Raw genomic sequence first — 18,787 nt, forward strand, 5'->3', positions numbered from 1 at the left:
GTCATAGCTAGACAGCTCAGGGCAGAGTGGGTCGGTAGGGAAGCAGACTACATCAGGAGGGCAACACACGGGCACACAAGGACAATGCGATGGCTGGGTGGCTCAGCGGATAGCACCGCAGCTTTTCGGCAGCCATGCCGGGGGTTCGAAACCCGCCAAGAGTTGTTTATCTGCTAGTAGTATATACTATCAGTGATGATTATTTCCTGCACGGCTGTAAACCGCCTGTCAACCCATCAGACTTTTAACTTTACTTTAAAGCAATGACAAACATTTGTCCAAACTATGCAGGTCAGGGCAGCACAGAAGAGTAATCAGCTAGCACGGTGGCTCAATGGTTAGCTGTGTGGCCTTACAACCTTGCAACCCGCTGGTGTCGTGGGTTCGAATCCCCCCCAGAGCAGATCGGTATGTTGGTGTTGATGCAGGGAAGCGTTCTGACTGCAAAAGAGGTCGATGATGCAATCCAGCGGACAGAGTCTAAAGAGTTCGGTGCCTTAGGGGGCGGCTTGAGTGAATGAGAATGCCATTGGGAGCAGCAGGTAAGATTGGGCGATCCATCGGGAGGAAGAAGGCCGGAAGAAGCTGGGGTTGAGACACGTGTGTAAGATAGGGGAGAGGTTCACCTCTGCTTGGGGAGCAGCCTGTGAGTTGGGGTAAGATAGCTGATAGGAGCTAGGGTTGGGGCATGGGTGTAAGGTGTGTGTGTGTGTGTGTGTGTGTGTGTGTGTGTGTGTGTGTGTGTGTGTGTTGGGGGGGAGCCTGTAAGATAGGGTGATCTGTAAGGGTCAGACGGTGGGCAGAGACCCTAGGAGCTAGGGTTGGAACATGAGAGAGAGGGCACAGCCTGTAAGATAGGGTGATCCATAAGGGTCAGGGACAGGGAAGAGACATAGCACTGAGGGACAGGATGAGATGGCAGGGGAGTGTTGGAGAGCAAAGTGAAAGTTGAACATGTACTCAATGTAAAACAGGCATACTCTATGACCCCTTCTCAGGCACATCTCCAACTTAGCCTCCTCCCCTGACTACAACTCCTCCTATTTTCCCTATCCACACTACACCCCTCCCTATTTGCCCTGCCCTATTCTCCCTCCAGACTATACCTCCCCCCCTACAACTCCTCCTATTTTCCCTATTGTTCTATCCACACTACACCCTATTTGCCCTGCCCTAACCTCCCACCAGACTATTTCTCTCCCCCCCTATAGTCCAGGCTAGGACTCCCGCTGCATTCTACCACACAGACTATGGCTCCCCCAACTCTGCGCACACTACGCCTCCCTCTATCACCCTTCCCTCTATCACCCTTCCCTCACTACACCCCTCCCTATTTGCCCTGCCCTAGCCTCCCTCTATCACCCTCCCCAGACTATGTCTCGCCTTCTTTTCCCTATCTGCTCTCCCCACACTGTGCCTTCCCCTTATTTTCCCTATCAGCTCTCCCCACTGTGCATTCCTCTTTCCCCCACATCGTCAATCTAGCTCCCCTCTTTCACTTGAAACCCTTGCAGCTCTCCTCTTTAACACACCCAATTCACTTACCACTCCCCATGGACCGCCTCCCTCGAATGGGTCACTTTTTCACTCGGAACACTCCTTGGCGGGATTCGAACTCATGAACTCAGGACGCCAGCACTGCAAGGCGGAGCAGCTAACCACCGAGCCACCGCGCTACTGGACTAACTGACTGGACAAGACAATGTGCATCAAAAATATAATATACAAGCAATAATCTATCCAAACTATCCAGCTCAGCAATCAGTAGGGCAGCACATTGGCTAGCAACGAATTCTCAGTGGCTCAGCGGATCGCACTGCAGCTTTGTGGTAACTTAGTCCTGCGTTCGAAACCCACCAAGGCCAGCCATGAGCCGTTTGCGTCTTATCCTTGTCTTTGCGCAAAGCACCTGTCCAACCAGCGGACATTGAACTTCATTTTTAGCCCTTCACAATCTCAGATGTAGCTCCTGGACATGACCATATACATCAAAAAGACAATCTTAGACAAGCAAGAAACTGTCATAGCTAGACAGCTCAGGACAGGTAGACAAAGCAGATTACATCAGTAGGGCAGCACACGGGGAGGCTGGACCCGTACAGTCACTCGGTGGCTTAGCGGTTAGGGGAGCGGGTTTGCAAGGAATGGGTCACGGGTTCGAAACCCTTCAAGGCGTTTGGGTCTCTAGAAGTGTTTTTGCACAAACCATCAGACTTTGAACTTCATTTTTAGCCCTTCACAATCTCAGATGTAGCTCCTGGACATGACCATATACATCAAAAAGACAATCTTAGACAAGCAAGAAACTGTCATAGCTAGACAGCTCAGGACAGGTAGACAAAGCAGATTACATCAGTAGGGCAGCACACGGGGAGGCTGGACCCGTACAGGCACTCGGTGGCTTAGCGGTTAGGGGCGCGGGCTTGCAAAGAATAGGTCACGGGTTCGAAACCCCGCAAGGCGTTTGGGTCTCTAGAAGTGTTTTTGCACAAACCATCAGACTTTGAACTTTAATTTTTAGCCCTTCACAATCTCAGATGTAGCTCCTGGACATGACCATATACATCAAAAAGACAATCTTAGACAAGCAAGAAACTGTCATAGCTAGACGGCTCAGGACAGGTAGACAAAGCAGATTACATGAGTAGGGCAGCACACGGGGAGGCTGGACCCGTACAGGCACTCGGTGGCTTAGCGGTTAGGGGAGCGGGTTTGCAGGGAATGGATCACGGGTTCGAAACCCTTCAAGGCGTTTGGGTCTCTAGAAGCGTTTTTGCACAAACCATAAGACTTTGAACTTAATTTTTAACCCTTCACAATCTCTGATGTAGTTCCTGGACATGACCATATACATCAAAAAGACAATCTTAGACAAGCAAGAAACTGTCATAGCTAGACAGCTCAGGGCAGAGTGGGTCGGTAGGGAAGCAGACTACATCAGGAGGGCAACACACGGGCACACAAGGACAATGCGATGGCTGGGTGGCTCAGCGGATAGCACCGCAGCTTTTCGGCAGCCATGCCGGGGGTTCGAAACCCGCCAAGAGTTGTTTATCTGCTAGTAGTATATACTATCAGTGATGATTATTTCCTGCACGGCTGTAAACCGCCTGTCAACCCATCAGACTTTTAACTTTACTTTAAAGCAATGACAAACATTTGTCCAAACTATGCAGGTCAGGGCAGCACAGAAGAGTAATCAGCTAGCACGGTGGCTCAATGGTTAGCTGTGTGGCCTTACAACCTTGCAACCCGCTGGTGTCGTGGGTTCGAATCCCCCCCAGAGCAGATCGGTATGTTGGTGTTGATGCAGGGAAGCGTTCTGACTGCAAAAGAGGTCGATGATGCAATCCAGCGGACAGAGTCTAAAGAGTTCGGTGCCTTAGGGGGCGGCTTGAGTGAATGAGAATGCCATTGGGAGCAGCAGGTAAGATTGGGCGATCCATCGGGAGGAAGAAGGCCGGAAGAAGCTGGGGTTGAGACACGTGTGTAAGATAGGGGAGAGGTTCACCTCTGCTTGGGGAGCAGCCTGTGAGTTGGGGTAAGATAGCTGATAGGAGCTAGGGTTGGGGCATGGGTGTAAGGTGTGTGTGTGTGTGTGTTGGGGGGGAGCCTGTAAGATAGGGTGATCTGTAAGGGTCAGACGGTGGGCAGAGACCCTAGGAGCTAGGGTTGGAACATGAGAGAGAGGGCACAGCCTGTAAGATAGGGTGATCCATAAGGGTCAGGGACAGGGAAGAGACATAGCACTGAGGGACAGGATGAGATGGCAGGGGAGTGTTGGAGAGCAAAGTGAAAGTTGAACATGTACTCAATGTAAAACAGGCATACTCTATGACCCCTTCTCAGGCACATCTCCAACTTAGCCTCCTCCCCTGACTACAACTCCTCCTATTTTCCCTATCCACACTACACCCCTCCCTATTTGCCCTGCCCTATTCTCCCTCCAGACTATACCTCCCCCCCTACAACTCCTCCTATTTTCCCTATTGTTCTATCCACACTACACCCTATTTGCCCTGCCCTAACCTCCCACCAGACTATTTCTCTCCCCCCCTATAGTCCAGGCTAGGACTCCCGCTGCATTCTACCACACAGACTATGGCTCCCCCAACTCTGCGCACACTACGCCTCCCTCTATCACCCTTCCCTCTATCACCCTTCCCTCACTACACCCCTCCCTATTTGCCCTGCCCTAGCCTCCCTCTATCACCCTCCCCAGACTATGTCTCGCCTTCTTTTCCCTATCTGCTCTCCCCACACTGTGCCTTCCCCTTATTTTCCCTATCAGCTCTCCCCACTGTGCATTCCTCTTTCCCCCACATCGTCAATCTAGCTCCCCTCTTTCACTTGAAACCCTTGCAGCTCTCCTCTTTAACACACCCAATTCACTTACCACTCCCCATGGACCGCCTCCCTCGAATGGGTCACTTTTTCACTCGGAACACTCCTTGGCGGGATTCGAACTCATGAACTCAGGACGCCAGCACTGCAAGGCGGAGCAGCTAACCACCGAGCCACCGCGCTACTGGACTAACTGACTGGACAAGACAATGTGCATCAAAAATATAATATACAAGCAATAATCTATCCAAACTATCCAGCTCAGCAATCAGTAGGGCAGCACATTGGCTAGCAACGAATTCTCAGTGGCTCAGCGGATCGCACTGCAGCTTTGTGGTAACTTAGTCCTGCGTTCGAAACCCACCAAGGCCAGCCATGAGCCGTTTGCGTCTTATCCTTGTCTTTGCGCAAAGCACCTGTCCAACCAGCGGACATTGAACTTCATTTTTAGCCCTTCACAATCTCAGATGTAGCTCCTGGACATGACCATATACATCAAAAAGACAATCTTAGACAAGCAAGAAACTGTCATAGCTAGACAGCTCAGGACAGGTAGACAAAGCAGATTACATCAGTAGGGCAGCACACGGGGAGGCTGGACCCGTACAGTCACTCGGTGGCTTAGCGGTTAGGGGAGCGGGTTTGCAAGGAATGGGTCACGGGTTCGAAACCCTTCAAGGCGTTTGGGTCTCTAGAAGTGTTTTTGCACAAACCATCAGACTTTGAACTTCATTTTTAGCCCTTCACAATCTCAGATGTAGCTCCTGGACATGACCATATACATCAAAAAGACAATCTTAGACAAGCAAGAAACTGTCATAGCTAGACAGCTCAGGACAGGTAGACAAAGCAGATTACATCAGTAGGGCAGCACACGGGGAGGCTGGACCCGTACAGGCACTCGGTGGCTTAGCGGTTAGGGGCGCGGGCTTGCAAAGAATAGGTCACGGGTTCGAAACCCCGCAAGGCGTTTGGGTCTCTAGAAGTGTTTTTGCACAAACCATCAGACTTTGAACTTTAATTTTTAGCCCTTCACAATCTCAGATGTAGCTCCTGGACATGACCATATACATCAAAAAGACAATCTTAGACAAGCAAGAAACTGTCATAGCTAGACGGCTCAGGACAGGTAGACAAAGCAGATTACATGAGTAGGGCAGCACACGGGGAGGCTGGACCCGTACAGGCACTCGGTGGCTTAGCGGTTAGGGGAGCGGGTTTGCAGGGAATGGATCACGGGTTCGAAACCCTTCAAGGCGTTTGGGTCTCTAGAAGCGTTTTTGCACAAACCATAAGACTTTGAACTTAATTTTTAACCCTTCACAATCTCTGATGTAGTTCCTGGACATGACCATATACATCAAAAAGACAATCTTAGACAAGCAAGAAACTGTCATAGCTAGACAGCTCAGGGCAGAGTGGGTCGGTAGGGAAGCAGACTACATCAGGAGGGCAACACACGGGCACACAAGGACAATGCGATGGCTGGGTGGCTCAGCGGATAGCACCGCAGCTTTTCGGCAGCCATGCCGGGGGTTCGAAACCCGCCAAGAGTTGTTTATCTGCTAGTAGTATATACTATCAGTGATGATTATTTCCTGCACGGCTGTAAACCGCCTGTCAACCCATCAGACTTTTAACTTTACTTTAAAGCAATGACAAACATTTGTCCAAACTATGCAGGTCAGGGCAGCACAGAAGAGTAATCAGCTAGCACGGTGGCTCAATGGTTAGCTGTGTGGCCTTACAACCTTGCAACCCGCTGGTGTCGTGGGTTCGAATCCCCCCCAGAGCAGATCGGTATGTTGGTGTTGATGCAGGGAAGCGTTCTGACTGCAAAAGAGGTCGATGATGCAATCCAGCGGACAGAGTCTAAAGAGTTCGGTGCCTTAGGGGGCGGCTTGAGTGAATGAGAATGCCATTGGGAGCAGCAGGTAAGATTGGGCGATCCATCGGGAGGAAGAAGGCCGGAAGAAGCTGGGGTTGAGACACGTGTGTAAGATAGGGGAGAGGTTCACCTCTGCTTGGGGAGCAGCCTGTGAGTTGGGGTAAGATAGCTGATAGGAGCTAGGGTTGGGGCATGGGTGTAAGGTGTGTGTGTGTGTGTGTGTGTGTGTGTGTGTGTGTGTGTGTGTGTGTGTGTGTGTGTGTGTGTGTGTGTGTGTGTGTGTGTGTTGGGGGGGAGCCTGTAAGATAGGGTGATCTGTAAGGGTCAGACGGTGGGCAGAGACCCTAGGAGCTAGGGTTGGAACATGAGAGAGAGGGCACAGCCTGTAAGATAGGGTGATCCATAAGGGTCAGGGACAGGGAAGAGACATAGCACTGAGGGACAGGATGAGATGGCAGGGGAGTGTTGGAGAGCAAAGTGAAAGTTGAACATGTACTCAATGTAAAACAGGCATACTCTATGACCCCTTCTCAGGCACATCTCCAACTTAGCCTCCTCCCCTGACTACAACTCCTCCTATTTTCCCTATCCACACTACACCCCTCCCTATTTGCCCTGCCCTATTCTCCCTCCAGACTATACCTCCCCCCCTACAACTCCTCCTATTTTCCCTATTGTTCTATCCACACTACACCCTATTTGCCCTGCCCTAACCTCCCACCAGACTATTTCTCTCCCCCCCTATAGTCCAGGCTAGGACTCCCGCTGCATTCTACCACACAGACTATGGCTCCCCCAACTCTGCGCACACTACGCCTCCCTCTATCACCCTTCCCTCTATCACCCTTCCCTCACTACACCCCTCCCTATTTGCCCTGCCCTAGCCTCCCTCTATCACCCTCCCCAGACTATGTCTCGCCTTCTTTTCCCTATCTGCTCTCCCCACACTGTGCCTTCCCCTTATTTTCCCTATCAGCTCTCCCCACTGTGCATTCCTCTTTCCCCCACATCGTCAATCTAGCTCCCCTCTTTCACTTGAAACCCTTGCAGCTCTCCTCTTTAACACACCCAATTCACTTACCACTCCCCATGGACCGCCTCCCTCGAATGGGTCACTTTTTCACTCGGAACACTCCTTGGCGGGATTCGAACTCATGAACTCAGGACGCCAGCACTGCAAGGCGGAGCAGCTAACCACCGAGCCACCGCGCTACTGGACTAACTGACTGGACAAGACAATGTGCATCAAAAATATAATATACAAGCAATAATCTATCCAAACTATCCAGCTCAGCAATCAGTAGGGCAGCACATTGGCTAGCAACGAATTCTCAGTGGCTCAGCGGATCGCACTGCAGCTTTGTGGTAACTTAGTCCTGCGTTCGAAACCCACCAAGGCCAGCCATGAGCCGTTTGCGTCTTATCCTTGTCTTTGCGCAAAGCACCTGTCCAACCAGCGGACATTGAACTTCATTTTTAGCCCTTCACAATCTCAGATGTAGCTCCTGGACATGACCATATACATCAAAAAGACAATCTTAGACAAGCAAGAAACTGTCATAGCTAGACAGCTCAGGACAGGTAGACAAAGCAGATTACATCAGTAGGGCAGCACACGGGGAGGCTGGACCCGTACAGTCACTCGGTGGCTTAGCGGTTAGGGGAGCGGGTTTGCAAGGAATGGGTCACGGGTTCGAAACCCTTCAAGGCGTTTGGGTCTCTAGAAGTGTTTTTGCACAAACCATCAGACTTTGAACTTCATTTTTAGCCCTTCACAATCTCAGATGTAGCTCCTGGACATGACCATATACATCAAAAAGACAATCTTAGACAAGCAAGAAACTGTCATAGCTAGACAGCTCAGGACAGGTAGACAAAGCAGATTACATCAGTAGGGCAGCACACGGGGAGGCTGGACCCGTACAGGCACTCGGTGGCTTAGCGGTTAGGGGCGCGGGCTTGCAAAGAATAGGTCACGGGTTCGAAACCCCGCAAGGCGTTTGGGTCTCTAGAAGTGTTTTTGCACAAACCATCAGACTTTGAACTTTAATTTTTAGCCCTTCACAATCTCAGATGTAGCTCCTGGACATGACCATATACATCAAAAAGACAATCTTAGACAAGCAAGAAACTGTCATAGCTAGACGGCTCAGGACAGGTAGACAAAGCAGATTACATGAGTAGGGCAGCACACGGGGAGGCTGGACCCGTACAGGCACTCGGTGGCTTAGCGGTTAGGGGAGCGGGTTTGCAGGGAATGGATCACGGGTTCGAAACCCTTCAAGGCGTTTGGGTCTCTAGAAGCGTTTTTGCACAAACCATAAGACTTTGAACTTAATTTTTAACCCTTCACAATCTCTGATGTAGTTCCTGGACATGACCATATACATCAAAAAGACAATCTTAGACAAGCAAGAAACTGTCATAGCTAGACAGCTCAGGGCAGAGTGGGTCGGTAGGGAAGCAGACTACATCAGGAGGGCAACACACGGGCACACAAGGACAATGCGATGGCTGGGTGGCTCAGCGGATAGCACCGCAGCTTTTCGGCAGCCATGCCGGGGGTTCGAAACCCGCCAAGAGTTGTTTATCTGCTAGTAGTATATACTATCAGTGATGATTATTTCCTGCACGGCTGTAAACCGCCTGTCAACCCATCAGACTTTTAACTTTACTTTAAAGCAATGACAAACATTTGTCCAAACTATGCAGGTCAGGGCAGCACAGAAGAGTAATCAGCTAGCACGGTGGCTCAATGGTTAGCTGTGTGGCCTTACAACCTTGCAACCCGCTGGTGTCGTGGGTTCGAATCCCCCCCAGAGCAGATCGGTATGTTGGTGTTGATGCAGGGAAGCGTTCTGACTGCAAAAGAGGTCGATGATGCAATCCAGCGGACAGAGTCTAAAGAGTTCGGTGCCTTAGGGGGCGGCTTGAGTGAATGAGAATGCCATTGGGAGCAGCAGGTAAGATTGGGCGATCCATCGGGAGGAAGAAGGCCGGAAGAAGCTGGGGTTGAGACACGTGTGTAAGATAGGGGAGAGGTTCACCTCTGCTTGGGGAGCAGCCTGTGAGTTGGGGTAAGATAGCTGATAGGAGCTAGGGTTGGGGTGTGTGTGTGTGTGTGTGTGTGTGTGTGTGTGTGTTGGGGGGGAGCCTGTAAGATAGGGTGATCTGTAAGGGTCAGACGGTGGGCAGAGACCCTAGGAGCTAGGGTTGGAACATGAGAGAGAGGGCACAGCCTGTAAGATAGGGTGATCCATAAGGGTCAGGGACAGGGAAGAGACATAGCACTGAGGGACAGGATGAGATGGCAGGGGAGTGTTGGAGAGCAAAGTGAAAGTTGAACATGTACTCAATGTAAAACAGGCATACTCTATGACCCCTTCTCAGGCACATCTCCAACTTAGCCTCCTCCCCTGACTACAACTCCTCCTATTTTCCCTATCCACACTACACCCCTCCCTATTTGCCCTGCCCTATTCTCCCTCCAGACTATACCTCCCCCCCTACAACTCCTCCTATTTTCCCTATTGTTCTATCCACACTACACCCTATTTGCCCTGCCCTAACCTCCCACCAGACTATTTCTCTCCCCCCCTATAGTCCAGGCTAGGACTCCCGCTGCATTCTACCACACAGACTATGGCTCCCCCAACTCTGCGCACACTACGCCTCCCTCTATCACCCTTCCCTCTATCACCCTTCCCTCACTACACCCCTCCCTATTTGCCCTGCCCTAGCCTCCCTCTATCACCCTCCCCAGACTATGTCTCGCCTTCTTTTCCCTATCTGCTCTCCCCACACTGTGCCTTCCCCTTATTTTCCCTATCAGCTCTCCCCACTGTGCATTCCTCTTTCCCCCACATCGTCAATCTAGCTCCCCTCTTTCACTTGAAACCCTTGCAGCTCTCCTCTTTAACACACCCAATTCACTTACCACTCCCCATGGACCGCCTCCCTCCAATGGGTCACTTTTTCACTCGGAACACTCCTTGGCGGGATTCGAACTCATGAACTCAGGACGCCAGCACTGCAAGGCGGAGCAGCTAACCACCGAGCCACCGCGCTACTGGACTAACTGACTGGACAAGACAATGTGCATCAAAAATATAATATACAAGCAATAATCTATCCAAACTATCCAGCTCAGCAATCAGTAGGGCAGCACATTGGCTAGCAACGAATTCTCAGTGGCTCAGCGGATCGCACTGCAGCTTTGTGGTAACTTAGTCCTGCGTTCGAAACCCACCAAGGCCAGCCATGAGCCGTTTGCGTCTTATCCTTGTCTTTGCGCAAAGCACCTGTCCAACCAGCGGACATTGAACTTCATTTTTAGCCCTTCACAATCTCAGATGTAGCTCCTGGACATGACCATATACATCAAAAAGACAATCTTAGACAAGCAAGAAACTGTCATAGCTAGACAGCTCAGGACAGGTAGACAAAGCAGATTACATCAGTAGGGCAGCACACGGGGAGGCTGGACCCGTACAGTCACTCGGTGGCTTAGCGGTTAGGGGAGCGGGTTTGCAAGGAATGGGTCACGGGTTCGAAACCCTTCAAGGCGTTTGGGTCTCTAGAAGTGTTTTTGCACAAACCATCAGACTTTGAACTTCATTTTTAGCCCTTCACAATCTCAGATGTAGCTCCTGGACATGACCATATACATCAAAAAGACAATCTTAGACAAGCAAGAAACTGTCATAGCTAGACAGCTCAGGACAGGTAGACAAAGCAGATTACATCAGTAGGGCAGCACACGGGGAGGCTGGACCCGTACAGGCACTCGGTGGCTTAGCGGTTAGGGGCGCGGGCTTGCAAAGAATAGGTCACGGGTTCGAAACCCCGCAAGGCGTTTGGGTCTCTAGAAGTGTTTTTGCACAAACCATCAGACTTTGAACTTTAATTTTTAGCCCTTCACAATCTCAGATGTAGCTCCTGGACATGACCATATACATCAAAAAGACAATCTTAGACAAGCAAGAAACTGTCATAGCTAGACGGCTCAGGACAGGTAGACAAAGCAGATTACATGAGTAGGGCAGCACACGGGGAGGCTGGACCCGTACAGGCACTCGGTGGCTTAGCGGTTAGGGGAGCGGGTTTGCAGGGAATGGATCACGGGTTCGAAACCCTTCAAGGCGTTTGGGTCTCTAGAAGCGTTTTTGCACAAACCATAAGACTTTGAACTTAATTTTTAACCCTTCACAATCTCTGATGTAGTTCCTGGACATGACCATATACATCAAAAAGACAATCTTAGACAAGCAAGAAACTGTCATAGCTAGACAGCTCAGGGCAGAGTGGGTCGGTAGGGAAGCAGACTACATCAGGAGGGCAACACACGGGCACACAAGGACAATGCGATGGCTGGGTGGCTCAGCGGATAGCACCGCAGCTTTTCGGCAGCCATGCCGGGGGTTCGAAACCCGCCAAGAGTTGTTTATCTGCTAGTAGTATATACTATCAGTGATGATTATTTCCTGCACGGCTGTAAACCGCCTGTCAACCCATCAGACTTTTAACTTTACTTTAAAGCAATGACAAACATTTGTCCAAACTATGCAGGTCAGGGCAGCACAGAAGAGTAATCAGCTAGCACGGTGGCTCAATGGTTAGCTGTGTGGCCTTACAACCTTGCAACCCGCTGGTGTCGTGGGTTCGAATCCCCCCCAGAGCAGATCGGTATGTTGGTGTTGATGCAGGGAAGCGTTCTGACTGCAAAAGAGGTCGATGATGCAATCCAGCGGACAGAGTCTAAAGAGTTCGGTGCCTTAGGGGGCGGCTTGAGTGAATGAGAATGCCATTGGGAGCAGCAGGTAAGATTGGGCGATCCATCGGGAGGAAGAAGGCCGGAAGAAGCTGGGGTTGAGACACGTGTGTAAGATAGGGGAGAGGTTCACCTCTGCTTGGGGAGCAGCCTGTGAGTTGGGGTAAGATAGCTGATAGGAGCTAGGGTTGGGGCATGGGTGTAAGGTGTGTGTGTGTGTGTGTGTGTGTGTGTGTGTTGGGGGGGAGCCTGTAAGATAGGGTGATCTGTAAGGGTCAGACGGTGGGCAGAGACCCTAGGAGCTAGGGTTGGAACATGAGAGAGAGGGCACAGCCTGTAAGATAGGGTGATCCATAAGGGTCAGGGACAGGGAAGAGAGATAGCACTGAGGGACAGGATGAGATGGCAGGGGAGTGTTGGAGAGCAAAGTGAAAGTTGAACATGTACTCAATGTAAAACAGGCATACTCTATGACCCCTTCTCAGGCACATCTCCAACTTAGCCTCCTCCCCTGACTACAACTCCTCCTATTTTCCCTATCCACACTACACCCCTCCCTATTTGCCCTGCCCTATTCTCCCTCCAGACTATACCTCCCCCCCTACAACTCCTCCTATTTTCCCTATTGTTCTATCCACACTACACCCTATTTGCCCTGCCCTAACCTCCCACCAGACTATTTCTCTCCCCCCCTATAGTCCAGGCTAGGACTCCCGCTGCATTCTACCACACAGACTATGGCTCCCCCAACTCTGCGCACACTACGCCTCCCTCTATCACCCTTCCCTCTATCACCCTTCCCTCACTACACCCCTCCCTATTTGCCCTGCCCTAGCCTCCCTCTATCACCCTCCCCAGACTATGTCTCGCCTTCTTTTCCCTATCTGCTCTCCCCACACTGTGCCTTCCCCTTATTTTCCCTATCAGCTCTCCCCACTGTGCATTCCTCTTTCCCCCACATCGTCAATCTAGCTCCCCTCTTTCACTTGAAACCCTTGCAGCTCTCCTCTTTAACACACCCAATTCACTTACCACTCCCCATGGACCGCCTCCCTCGAATGGGTCACTTTTTCACTCGGAACACTCCTTGGCGGGATTCGAACTCATGAACTCAGGACGCCAGCACTGCAAGGCGGAGCAGCTAACCACCGAGCCACCGCGCTACTGGACTAACTGCCTGGACAAGACAATGTGCATCAAAAATATAATATACAAGCAATAATCTATCCAAACTATCCAGCTCAGCAATCAGTAGGGCAGCACATTGGCTAGCAACGAATTCTCAGTGGCTCAGCGGATCGCACTGCAGCTTTGTGGTAACTTAGTCCTGCGTTCGAAACCCACCAAGGCCAGCCATGAGCCGTTTGCGTCTTATCCTTGTCTTTGCGCAAAGCACCTGTCCAACCAGCGGACATTGAACTTCATTTTTAGCCCTTCACAATCTCAGATGTAGCTCCTGGACATGACCATATACATCAAAAAGACAATCTTAGACAAGCAAGAAACTGTCATAGCTAGACAGCTCAGGACAGGTAGACAAAGCAGATTACATCAGTAGGGCAGCACACGGGGAGGCTGGACCCGTACAGTCACTCGGTGGCTTAGCGGTTAGGGGAGCGGGTTTGCAAGGAATGGGTCACGGGTTCGAAACCCTTCAAGGCGTTTGGGTCTCTAGAAGTGTTTTTGCACAAACCATCAGACTTTGAACTTCATTTTTAGCCCTTCACAATCTCAGATGTAGCTCCTGGACATGACCATATACATCAAAAAGACAATCTTAGACAAGCAAGAAACTGTCATAGCTAGACAGCTCAGGACAGGTAGACAAAGCAGATTACATCAGTAGGGCAGCACACGGGGAGGCTGGACCCGTACAGGCACTCGGTGGCTTAGCGGTTAGGGGCGCGGGCTTGCAAAGAATAGGTCACGGGTTCGAAACCCCGCAAGGCGTTTGGGTCTCTAGAAGTGTTTTTGCACAAACCATCAGACTTTGAACTTTAATTTTTAGCCCTTCACAATCTCAGATGTAGCTCCTGGACATGACCATATACATCAAAAAGACAATCTTAGACAAGCAAGAAACTGTCATAGCTAGACGGCTCAGGACAGGTAGACAAAGCAGATTACATGAGTAGGGCAGCACACGGGGAGGCTGGACCCGTACAGGCACTCGGTGGCTTAGCGGTTAGGGGAGCGGGTTTGCAGGGAATGGATCACGGGTTCGAAACCCTTCAAGGCGTTTGGGTCTCTAGAAGCGTTTTTGCACAAACCATAAGACTTTGAACTTAATTTTTAACCCTTCACAATCTCTGATGTAGTTCCTGGACATGACCATATACATCAAAAAGACAATCTTAGACAAGCAAGAAACTGTCATAGCTAGACAGCTCAGGGCAGAGTGGGTCGGTAGGGAAGCAGACTACATCAGGAGGGCAACACACGGGCACACAAGGACAATGCGATGGCTGGGTGGCTCAGCGGATAGCACCGCAGCTTTTCGGCAGCCATGCCGGGGGTTCGAAACCCGCCAAGAGTTGTTTATCTGCTAGTAGTATATACTATCAGTGATGATTATTTCCTGCACGGCTGTAAACCGCCTGTCAACCCATCAGACTTTTAACTTTACTTTAAAGCAATGACAAACATTTGTCCAAACTATGCAGGTCAGGGCAGCACAGAAGAGTAATCAGCTAGCACGGTGGCTCAATGGTTAGCTGTGTGGCCTTACAACCTTGCAACCCGCTGGTGTCGTGGGTTCGAATCCCCCCCAGAGCAGATCGGTATGTTGGTGTTGATGCAGGGAAGCGTTCTGACTGCAAAAGAGGTCGATGATGCAATCCAGCGGACAGAGTCTAAAGAGTTCGGTGCCTTAGGGGGCGGCTTGAGTGAATGAGAATGCCATTGGGAGCAGCAGGTAAGATTGGGCGATCCATCGGGAGGAAGAAGGCCGGAAGAAGCTGGGGTTGAGACACGTGTGTAAGATAGGGGAGAGGTTCACCTCTGCTTGGGGAGCAGCCTGTGAGTTGGGGTAAGATAGCTGATAGGAGCTAGGGTTGGGGCATGGGTGTAAGGTGTGTGTGTGTGTGTGTGTGTGTGTGTGTGTTGGGGGGGAGCCTGTAAGATAGGGTGATCTGTAAGGGTCAGACGGTGGGCAGAGACCCTAGGAGCTAGGGTTGGAACATGAGAGAGAGGGCACAGCCTGTAAGATAGGGTGATCCATAAGGGTCAGGGACAGGGAAGAGACATAGCACTGAGGGACAGGATGAGATGGCAGGGGAGTGTTGGAGAGCAAAGTGAAAGTTGAACATGTACTCAATGTAAAACAGGCATACTCTATGACCCCTTCTCAGGCACATCTCCAACTTAGCCTCCTCCCCTGACTACAACTCCTCCTATTTTCCCTATCCACACTACACCCCTCCCTATTTGCCCTGCCCTATTCTCCCTCCAGACTATACCTCCCCCCCTACAACTCCTCCTATTTTCCCTATTGTTCTATCCACACTACACCCTATTTGCCCTGCCCTAACCTCCCACCAGACTATTTCTCTCCCCCCCTATAGTCCAGGCTAGGACTCCCGCTGCATTCTACCACACAGACTATGGCTCCCCCAACTCTGCGCACACTACGCCTCCCTCTATCACCCTTCCCTCACTACACACCCCTCCCTATTTGCCCTGCCCTAGCCTCCCTCTATCACCCTCCCCAGACTATGTCTCGCCTTCTTTTCCCTATCTGCTCTCCCCACACTGTGCCTTCCCCTTATTTTCCCTATCAGCTCTCCCCACTGTGCATTCCTCTTTCCCCCACATCGTCAATCTAGCTCCCCTCTTTCACTTGAAACCCTTGCAGCTCTCCTCTTTAACACACCCAATTCACTTACCACTCCCCATGGACCGCCTCCCTCGAATGGGTCACTTTTTCACTCGGAACACTCCTTGGCGGGATTCGAACTCATGAACTCAGGACGCCAGCACTGCAAGGCGGAGCAGCTAACCACCGAGCCACCGCGCTACTGGACTAACTGACTGGACAAGACAATGTGCATCAAAAATATAATATACAAGCAATAATCTATCCAAACTATCCAGCTCAGCAATCAGTAGGGCAGCACATTGGCTAGCAACGAATTCTCAGTGGCTCAGCGGATCGCACTGCAGCTTTGTGGTAACTTAGTCCTGCGTTCGAAACCCACCAAGGCCAGCCATGAGCCGTTTGCGTCTTATCCTTGTCTTTGCGCAAAGCACCTGTCCAACCAGCGGACATTGAACTTCATTTTTAGCCCTTCACAATCTCAGATGTAGCTCCTGGACATGACCATATACATCAAAAAGACAATCTTAGACAAGCAAGAAACTGTCATAGCTAGACAGCTCAGGACAGGTAGACAAAGCAGATTACATCAGTAGGGCAGCACACGGGGAGGCTGGACCCGTACAGTCACTCGGTGGCTTAGCGGTTAGGGGAGCGGGTTTGCAAGGAATGGGTCACGGGTTCGAAACCCTTCAAGGCGTTTGGGTCTCTAGAAGTGTTTTTGCACAAACCATCAGACTTTGAACTTCATTTTTAGCCCTTCACAATCTCAGATGTAGCTCCTGGACATGACCATATACATCAAAAAGACAATCTTAGACAAGCAAGAAACTGTCATAGCTAGACAGCTCAGGACAGGTAGACAAAGCAGATTACATCAGTAGGGCAGCACACGGGGAGGCTGGACCCGTACAGGCACTCGGTGGCTTAGCGGTTAGGGGCGCGGGCTTGCAAAGAATAGGTCACGGGTTCGAAACCCCGCAAGGCGTTTGGGTCTCTAGAAGTGTTTTTGCACAAACCATCAGACTTTGAACTTTAATTTTTAGCCCTTCACAATCTCAGATGTAGCTCCTGGACATGACCATATACATCAAAAAGACAATCTTAGACAAGCAAGAAACTGTCATAGCTAGACGGCTCAGGACAGGTAGACAAAGCAGATTACATGAGTAGGGCAGCACACGGGGAGGCTGGACCCGTACAGGCACTCGGTGGCTTAGCGGTTAGGGGAGCGGGTTTGCAGGGAATGGATCACGGGTTCGAAACCCTTCAAGGCGTTTGGGTCTCTAGAAGCGTTTTTGCACAAACCATAAGACTTTGAACTTAATTTTTAACCCTTCACAATCTCTGATGTAGTTCCTGGACATGACCATATACATCAAAAAGACAATCTTAGACAAGCAAGAAACTGTCATAGCTAGACAGCTCAGGGCAGAGTGGGTCGGTAGGGAAGCAGACTACATCAGGAGGGCAACACACGGGCACACAAGGACAATGCGATGGCTGGGTGGCTCAGCGGATAGCACCGCAGCTTTTCGGCAGCCATGCCGGGGGTTCGAAACCCGCCAAGAGTTGTTTATCTGCTAGTAGTATATACTATCAGTGATGATTATTTCCTGCACGGCTGTAAACCGCCTGTCAACCCATCAGACTTTTAACTTTACTTTAAAGCAATGACAAACATTTGTCCAAACTATGCAGGTCAGGGCAGCACAGAAGAGTAATCAGCTAGCACGGTGGCTCAATGGTTAGCTGTGTGGCCTTACAACCTTGCAACCCGCTGGTGTCGTGGGTTCGAATCCCCCCCAGAGCAGATCGGTATGTTGGTGTTGATGCAGGGAAGCGTTCTGACTGCAAAAGAGGTCGATGATGCAATCCAGCGGACAGAGTCTAAAGAGTTCGGTGCCTTAGGGGGCGGCTTGAGTGAATGAGAATGCCATTGGGAGCAGCAGGTAAGATTGGGCGATCCATCGGGAGGAAGAAGGCCGGAAGAAGCTGGGGTTGAGACACGTGTGTAAGATAGGGGAGAGGTTCACCTCTGCTTGGGGAGCAGCCTGTGAGTTGGGGTAAGATAGCTGATAGGAGCTAGGGTTGGGGCATGGGTGTAAGGTGTGTGTGTGTGTGTGTGTGTGTGTGTGTGTGTGTGTGTGTGTTGGGGGGGAGCCTGTAAGATAGGGTGATCTGTAAGGGTCAGACGGTGGGCAGAGACCCTAGGAGCTAGGGTTGGAACATGAGAGAGAGGGCACAGCCTGTAAGATAGGGTGATCCATAAGGGTCAGGGACAGGGAAGAGACATAGCACTGAGGGACAGGATGAGATGGCAGGGGAGTGTTGGAGAGCAAAGTGAAAGTTGAACATGTACTCAATGTAAAACAGGCATACTCTATGACCCCTTCTCAGGCACATCTCCAACTTAGCCTCCTCCCCTGACTACAACTCCTCCTATTTTCCCTATCCACACTACACCCCTCCCTATTTGCCCTGCCCTATTCTCCCTCCAGACTATACCTCCCCCCCTACAACTCCTCCTATTTTCCCTATTGTTCTATCCACACTACACCCTATTTGCCCTGCCCTAACCTCCCACCAGACTATTTCTCTCCCCCCCTATAGTCCAGGCTAGGACTCCCGCTGCATTCTACCACACAGACTATGGCTCCCCCAACTCTGCGCACACTACGCCTCCCTCTATCACCCTTCCCTCTATCACCCTTCCCTCACTACACCCCTCCCTATTTGCCCTGCCCTAGCCTCCCTCTATCACCCTCCCCAGACTATGTCTCGCCTTCTTTTCCCTATCTGCTCTCCCCACACTGTGCCTTCCCCTTATTTTCCCTATCAGCTCTCCCCACTGTGCATTCCTCTTTCCCCCACATCGTCAATCTAGCTCCCCTCTTTCACTTGAAACCCTTGCAGCTCTCCTCTTTAACACACCCAATTCACTTACCACTCCCCATGGACCGCCTCCCTC

This window comes from Leptodactylus fuscus, chromosome 3, assembly GCF_031893055.1.
Source record: "Leptodactylus fuscus isolate aLepFus1 chromosome 3, aLepFus1.hap2, whole genome shotgun sequence".
In the NCBI taxonomy this organism is placed as follows: domain Eukaryota; kingdom Metazoa; phylum Chordata; class Amphibia; order Anura; family Leptodactylidae; genus Leptodactylus; species Leptodactylus fuscus.